The sequence below is a fragment of the Scyliorhinus torazame genome, chromosome 26, assembly GCF_047496885.1.
Source record: "Scyliorhinus torazame isolate Kashiwa2021f chromosome 26, sScyTor2.1, whole genome shotgun sequence".
In the NCBI taxonomy this organism is placed as follows: Eukaryota; Metazoa; Chordata; class Chondrichthyes; order Carcharhiniformes; family Scyliorhinidae; genus Scyliorhinus; species Scyliorhinus torazame.
In genome coordinates this window covers 29,439,759-29,447,337 of record NC_092732.1, presented here as the reverse complement: position 1 = coordinate 29,447,337, position 7,579 = coordinate 29,439,759, and the positions used below count along the sequence as shown (strand labels likewise).

The 7,579-nt window shown below is 54.6% G+C and overlaps 1 protein-coding gene across 4 annotated transcripts in view; it reads left to right on the top strand.

Moving 5' to 3' along the window:
• Nucleotides 1-1,487: 1,487 nt before the first annotated feature.
• The window catches only part of LOC140402931 (GA-binding protein subunit beta-1-like), a 66,434-nt gene continuing 60,342 nt past the window's right edge, over nt 1,488-7,579 (top strand). For 2 of the 4 annotated variants that reach the window (XM_072490574.1, XM_072490571.1), the window contains exon 1: nt 1,793-1,897. The gene's annotated coding sequence lies outside the window, so the exon portion shown is untranslated. Of the gene's footprint in view, nt 1,508-1,600; nt 1,620-1,792; nt 1,898-7,579 lie in introns of those variants that run through there. The other 2 variants (XM_072490573.1, XM_072490572.1) reach the window with 2 other exon arrangements.

Below are 7,579 nucleotides of genomic sequence, written 5' to 3'. Positions count from 1 at the left end.
TCTCTCTATCCCCCTCTATGTCTCTCTCTATCCCCCTCTATGTCTCTCTCTATCCCCCTCTATAAATCTCTCTACCCTCCTCTATATATCTATCCCCCTCTATATATCTATCTATCCATCTCTATAAATCTCTCTATCCCCCTCTATGTCTCTCTATCTCTGTATCCCTCTATATATCTCCGTATCCCCCTCCATATATCTCCCTATCCCCCTCCATATATCTCCCTATCCCCCTCTATATATCTTCCTCCATATATCTCTCTATCCCCCTCTATCTATATACCCCTATATATATCTCTCTACCCCCTCTATATATACCCTAATCCCCCTCTATATATCTCTCTATCCCTCTATATATCGCTCTATCCCCATATATATCTCTCTACCCCCTCTATATATACCCTTATCCCCCTCTATGTCTATCCCCCTCTATCTATCTATATATACCCCTATCCCCCTCTATATATCTCTCTATATCTCTCTCTACCCCCTCTATATATACCCCTAGCCCCCTCTATATATATATATATCTCTATCCCTCTATATATGTCTCTACCCCCTCTATATATCTCCCTATCCTCCTCCATATATATCTCTATCCCCCTCTATATATCTCTCTACCCCCTCTATATATACCCCTAGCCCCCTCTACATATATATATATCCCTCTATATATCTCTCTACCCCCTCTATATATCTCCCTATCCTCCTCATATATCTCTCTCTATCCCCTATATATCTCTCTACCCCCTCTATATATACCCCTAGCCCCCTCTATATATATATATATATATATCCCTCTATATCTCTCTCTACCCCCTCTATATATACCCCTAGCCCCCTCTATATATATATATATATATATATGTCTATCCCTCTATATATCTCTCTACCCCCTCTATATATCTCCCTATCCTCCTCCATATATATCTCTATCCCCCTCTATATATCTCTCTGTACCCTCTATATATACCCCTAGCCCCCTCTATATATATATATCCCTCTATATATATCTCCACCCCCTCTATATATCTCCCTATCCTCCTCATATATCTCTCTCTATCCCCTATATATCTCTCTACCCCCTCTATATATACCCCTAGCCCCCTCTATACATATATCCCTCTATATCTCTCTGTACCCCCTCTATATATACCCCTAGCCCCCTCTATACATATATCCCTCTATATCTCTCTGTACCCCCTCTATATATACCCCTAGCCCCCTCTATATATATATATATATATATATCTCTATCCCCTATATATCTCTCTACCCCCTCTATATATATATATATGTCTATCCCTCTATATATCTCTCTACCCACTCTATATATATATATATATATATATGTCCCTATCCTCCTCCATATATCTCTCTATACATCTCTCTATCTCCCTCCCCGGGGGAAGGGGGAGGTTTTGGCGCCAACTCTGTGGAGCGACTCCGCGCCCGGATCTACTTGCTGCCCCCCCGCCCAGGCGGCTCGCCTTCCGCGGGGGAGAAAGTAGGGCGGTGTTTGTTTGGGGCGGGGGCGGGGGGGGTGAAAGCGCGGGCGGGGCCGGGGGGGGGTGTGGAAGCCGCGGTGGGATCCGGTGCGGCCGGTCGGGGAGGAGGAGGTGAGTGTGAGGGTCAGGGGGGACTGGGGGACGGCCCGGCCGGGGGGGGGGTATCCCTCCGCGGCGGCTTCCGGGGACGGGCGGCCGCCATCTTGTCTCCCCTCACTGAGGAAATAGATAATTATTTAATTTAATTATCCCCCCCCCCGCCTGCCCCCCCCCGGGCCCCCGGCCGCCTGTGAGCGCGGGCGGAGCCCCCCCCCCCCCGGGATGCCGGCTGCCACCCCCCCGGCGCGGCGCCCAGACTGAGAGCGGCGGCAGCAGGAGGAGGAGGAGAGGTAAACCCGGGCCGCGGGGGGGAGCGGGGCGGGGGGAGCGGGGCGGGGGGAGACCCGCGGGGGGGGGCCGCCGGCACCACCGGCCCCGGTTTAATTCCAGGTTTCGCCACCGGATGTGGAAGTCGAGTTTAGGAGAAATTCATCGACTTCCCCCGGAACAGGCGGCGGGAGGGAGACAGAGAGAGAGAGAGAGAGCTTCCTGTGCTTCCTGTGCCGGCCTTCCGCTCCCTCACTCCCCTCACTCAGAACCTGCTCCCTCACTGCCTCCCCCCTCACTGCCTCCTCCTCACTCCCCCTTCACTCAGAACCTGCTCCCTCACTCCCCCCTCACTCAGAACCTACTACCTACCCCCTCACTGCCCCTCCCTCACCCCCCCCTCACTGCCCCTCCCTCACCCCCCCCTCACTGCCCCTCCCTCACCCCCCCCTCACTGCCCCTCCCTCACCCCCCCCTCACTGCCCCTCCCTCACCCCCCCCTCACTGCCCCTCCCTCACCCCCCCCTCACTGCCCCTCCCTCACCCCCCCCTGCCCCTCCCTCACCCCCCCCTGCCCCTCCCTCACCCCCCCTGCCCCTCCCTCACCCCCCCCTCACTGCCTCACCCCCCCTCACTGCCTCACCCCCCCTCACTGCCTCACCCCCCCTCACTGCCTCACCCCCCCTCACTGCCTCACTCCCCCCTCACTGCCTCACTCCCCCCTCACTGCCTCACTCCCCCCTCACTGCCTCTTCACTCACTCACTCCCCCCTCACTCAGAACCTGCTCCCTCACTGCCTCCCCCCTCACTCCCCCCTCACTGCCTCCTCCTCACTCCCCCTTCACTCAGAACCTGCTCCCTCACTCCCCCCTCACTCAGAACCTACTACCTACCCCCTCACTGCCTCCTCACTCACTGCCCCTCCCTCACCCCCCCCTCACTGCCTCACCCCCCCTCACTGCCTCACTCCCCCCTCACTGCCTCACTCCCCCCTCACTGCCTCTTCACTCACTCACTCCCCCCTCACTCAGAACCTACTACCCTCACTCCCCCTCCCTCACTCCCCCTCCCTCACTGCCTCCCCCTCCCTCACTGCCTCCCCCTCACTCAGAACCTACTACCTCACTCCCCCCTCCCTCACTCCCCCCGCACTCAGAACCTACTACCTCACTCCCCCCTCCCTCACTCCCCCCTCACTCAGAACCTACTACCTCACTCCCCCCTCCCTCCCTCACCTGTATCCCTCACTCTCTGGGTCTGTCTCCCCGTATCCCTCACTCTCTGGGTCTGTCTCCCCGTATCCCTCACTCTCTGGGTCTGTCTCCCCGTATCCCTCACTCTCTGGGTCTGTCTGTCACCCCGAATCCCTCACTCTCTGGGTCTGTCTGTCTCCCCGTATCCCTCACTCTCTGGGTCTGCCTCCCCGTATCCCTCACTCTCTGGGTTTGTCTGTCTCCCCGTATCCCTCACTCTCTGGGTTTGTCTGTCTCCCCGTATCCCTCACTCTCTGGGTCTGTCTGTCACCCCGTATCCCTCACTCTCTGGGTTTGTCTGTCTCCCCGTATCCCTAACACTCTGGGTCTGTCTCCCCGTATCCCTCACACTCTGGGTCTGTCTCCCCGTATCCCTCACACTCTGGGTCTGTCTCCCCGTATCCCTCACTCTCTGGGTCTGTCTCCCCGTATCCCTCACTCTCTGGGTCTGTCTCCCCGTATCCCTCACTCTCTGGGTCTGTCTCCCCGTATCCCTCACTCTCTGGGTCTGTCTCCCCGTATCCCTCACTCTCTGGGTCTGTCTCCCCGTATCCCTCACTCTCTGGGTCTGTCTCCCCGTATCCCTCACTCTCTGGGTCTTTCTCCCCGTATCCCTCACTATCTGGGTCTGTCTGTCTCCCCGTATCCCTCACTCTCTGGGTCTGTCTGTCTCCCCGTGTCCCTCACTCTCTGGGTCTGTCTGTCTCCCCGTATCCCTCACTCTCTGGGTCTGTCTCCCCGTATCCCTCACTCTCTGGGTCTGTCTCCCCGTATCCCTCACTCTCTGGGTTTGTCTGCCTCCCCGTATCCCTCACTCTCTGGGTCTGTCTGTCTCCCCGTATCCCTCACTCTCTGGGTCTGTCTGTCTCCCCGTATCCCTCACTCTCTGGGTCTGTCTCCCCGTATCCCTCACTCTCTGGGTCTGCCTCCCCGTATCCCTCACTCTCTGGGTCTGTCTGTCTCCCCGTATCCCTCACTCTCTGGGTCTGCCTCCCCGTAGCCCTCACTCTCTGGGTCTGTCTCCCCGTATCCCTCACTCTCTGGGTCTGCCTCCCCGTAGCCCTCACTCTCTGGGTCTGTCTCCCCGTATCCCTCACTCTCTGGGTCTGTCTGTCTCCCCGTATCCCTCACTCTCTGGGTCTGTCTCCCCGTATCCCTCACTCTCTGGGTTTGTCTGTCTCCCCGTTTCCCTCACTCATTTTCTCACTGTAAATTTTCTCTTTCCCTCTCTGATCTTTTCCATCGTCTCTTCCTATTTTCATTCCATCCCATCTCTGATTTCTCATCATTCCCATCTCTATTTCCTTTCATTGTTCGTCACCCTCTTGACTTTTCTTTTTCCAATTGTATGCTTCCCCTCTCACTCTGATTTCCCTTTCCCTCCTTCCCCCCTCTTCCTCTGTTTTCCCTTTCCCTCCTTCCCCCTCTCACTCTGATTTCCCTTTCCACCCTTCCTCCTCTCGCTCTGATTTCCTTTTCCTCTCCGCCCTCTCTGATTTGCTTCTCCCCACCCAATTTCCCAGCTCACCAGTCTTGTCTGATCCTGCTGTATCCTGACCTAGATGCAAAGAATTATTTGTTGCTTTGAAAGACTGGGGAGAGTAGAACGAATTTGTGCCGACGACGACTGTTATTATTGTAAATTGTTGAGGAGTTTGGTTCAGTTTGAAAAGAAATGTATGTTCTAGCATATTTCTGGCAGCCGGAATTGCAATAAACAGGTTTGCCGACTGTATGTTTGAAGCGGGGGTTTGAAAGTGACGCACGGCCATGTTGAGTCAAGTGGCCCCCAACTCTGCTGTCTGTGCAAATTGTGCACCCCCACGTGCCAACCCCCAAGACTGGGAAAGTCGCCCGGCCCCCTGGGTCGTGGGCGGCATTGCAGGCGAGCCGGATGCCGTCCCTTCCCCGCGCCTCGCTCTCCCCGGAGACAGGAGCCTCAGTTGTTCCGCCTCCCTGCTCCTTCGCCCCAGGGCCCCGCTGCAGCCGGCTGTAATGTCCCAATTTGAAATGTGGACCGGCGAAGGCACAAAGCAGTCGCTGTGCCAGCCGTGACTCAGATGAACTGAGAGCTGCGGTCTGCTTGGGTGGGTGGGGATGGCGGACTGCCTAACTGAGCTGGATGGGTTCAACACAGTAGGGTGTGTTTACACCACGTTTGCGGGGGGGGGGGGGGGGGGGGGGGGGGCGGTACTGATAGTTGGTTAATCCGCGGGTTTTGCTGCTGTGAACACTGCTTGCCCGACCCCCCCCCCCCCCCCCCCCCCCTTTCCTTTTCGTCAAAGTATTTTGGCATCTTCCATGCTGTTCTTGTGACTCTCTGACTTATGAATACCTGAGAACTTGAGTGAAGAACTGGTGCCCGTGCGAACAGAGAGTCACGAGACACACACGCACCCTTTTTGCTCATTTGATTGGGGGTGAGCTTTCCCCAGTGCGGATGATATTTACCCCTCAGTCGATGTCCCAAAGGCAACGGCCCAACCTGGGTCATTATCACATGGCTGTTTATGGGAGCTTGCTCTGCACTAATCTGCTTCTGTGTTTGCCACATAAGTGCCTACATTTAAAATAAAAACCTTTCACTGGCTGTGGAGAGATTTGAGACCTCCTGAGCTCCTCACCAGTTCTGTAGAAATGATTTTTTTTATTTGTATTTAGCCAGCATCATAAGATGCTGTTTTACGATGCGGCGCGGTGGAACAGTGGTCAGCTCTGCTGCCTCCCAACAACAGGGACCCGGGTTCAATTACGGCCTCGGGCCTGTGTGTGTGGAGTCGTGTGTCGTCCCCCCCCCCCCCCCCCGGTCTGCGTGGGTTTCCTCTGGGTGCTCCGGGTTCCTCCCACAGTCCGAAGACGTGCAGGTTAGGTGGATTGGGCGGGGCGGCGGGCGGCGAGGCTGAGTGCTCTTTCGGAGGGTCGGTGCAGACTCGATGGGCCGAATGGCCTCCTTCTGCATTGCCGGGGCAGCACGGTAGCATTGTGGATAGAAAAATTGCTTCACAGCTCCAGGGTCCCAGGTTCGATTCAGGCTTGGGTCACTGTCTGTGCGGAGTCTGCACGTCCCCCCCCCCCCTGTGTGTGCGTGGGTTTCCTCCGGGTGCTCCGGTTTCCTCCCACAGTCCAAAGATGTGCAGGTTAGGTGGATTGGCCGTGATAAATTGCCCTTAGTGTCCAAAATTGCCCTTAGTGTTGGGTGGGGTTACCGGGTTATGGGGATAGGGTGGAGGTGTTGACCTTCGGTAGGGTGCTCTTTCCAAGAGCCGGTGCAGTCTCGATGGGCCGAATGGCCTCCTGCACTGTAAATTCTATGATAATTCATCATGCTGTGTTCAGGAGATGCCGGTTATTGTTTGGCGACTAATGCCATTGCGCAGTGTGACAAGACAGTGATTTAGTTGATAGGTGATCTGTGGAGTGCTGGGAGCCATTTCGTTTGAAAAGTGTAGAACAGCTTCGGTTGCCCTTGCCAGTTGATGTCGATCGGCAAACACGAGCAAGATTTGCGTTCAAGCGGCTGACGAAATGGGGACAAAAATTACAAAATGTCTTCGTTCCAGTGGGACCCAATTGAAATCGGACCAGACAACTACTTGAAGGGGAAAGGTCAGGGAGTGGGGACAAATTCGATAACCCTTCCCAATGGGTACATAGGCCAAATAGCCTCCTCCTCTGCTGTGCCATTCTCCAAATTCGAGTGATTTGAGGCCCATTGTGTGCCCTGGGGCAGGGTGAGGGAGGCAGGCTGCGTGTCTACCTCGAGGTGGAATGGGGATTGAGCCCCGCGCTGTGGCCGTTATTCTGAACCATGTGCTTAGCCGTCCAGCTAACTGAGGCGTTGCCTTATTATCCGGCGTGGGACCTTTCCTAATGATTGCGCCAGTGGATATTGCAGCCTCTCTCTTTAGCAAGAGAAAAAGCTATCCTTTTTATTTCCATCTCGTCCAAGCGAAATCCAATGAGGCTCACTGTCCCCTGGTCCAGGGATGCATTGATTTTTAAAATGCTCATCCTTGTTTTCGAATCCCTCCTTGGCCGAACCCCTCTGTAATCTCCTTCAGCCCTGCAACCTTCTGAGATCTCTGCCCTCCTCCCATCGTCAGCGTCTCTTGGATTTTAATCGCTCCCGCCAGATAGCCTTCCGCGTGAGATGCTCCTTAAAACCGACCTCAAGCTTTCGGCCGTCTGCCCAGATCTCTCCTCAAGTGGCTCTGTGTCCGTTTCTACCTCATGCCACCGCTGTGAGGTGCAGTGCTTTGGGAGGTTTGATAACGTTTGATAACAGCTGTACACATGTAAATTGTTTTTTTTTTAAAATATATTTTATTGAAGCTTTTCAAACAAAAATTTTCCATTTTTACAACTTAATAATAAAATGTACATTAACCGTTATTTAAATAATATATTAAACTAACAACAAATGAGAAAAAAGTATTACACAAGAAGCAATT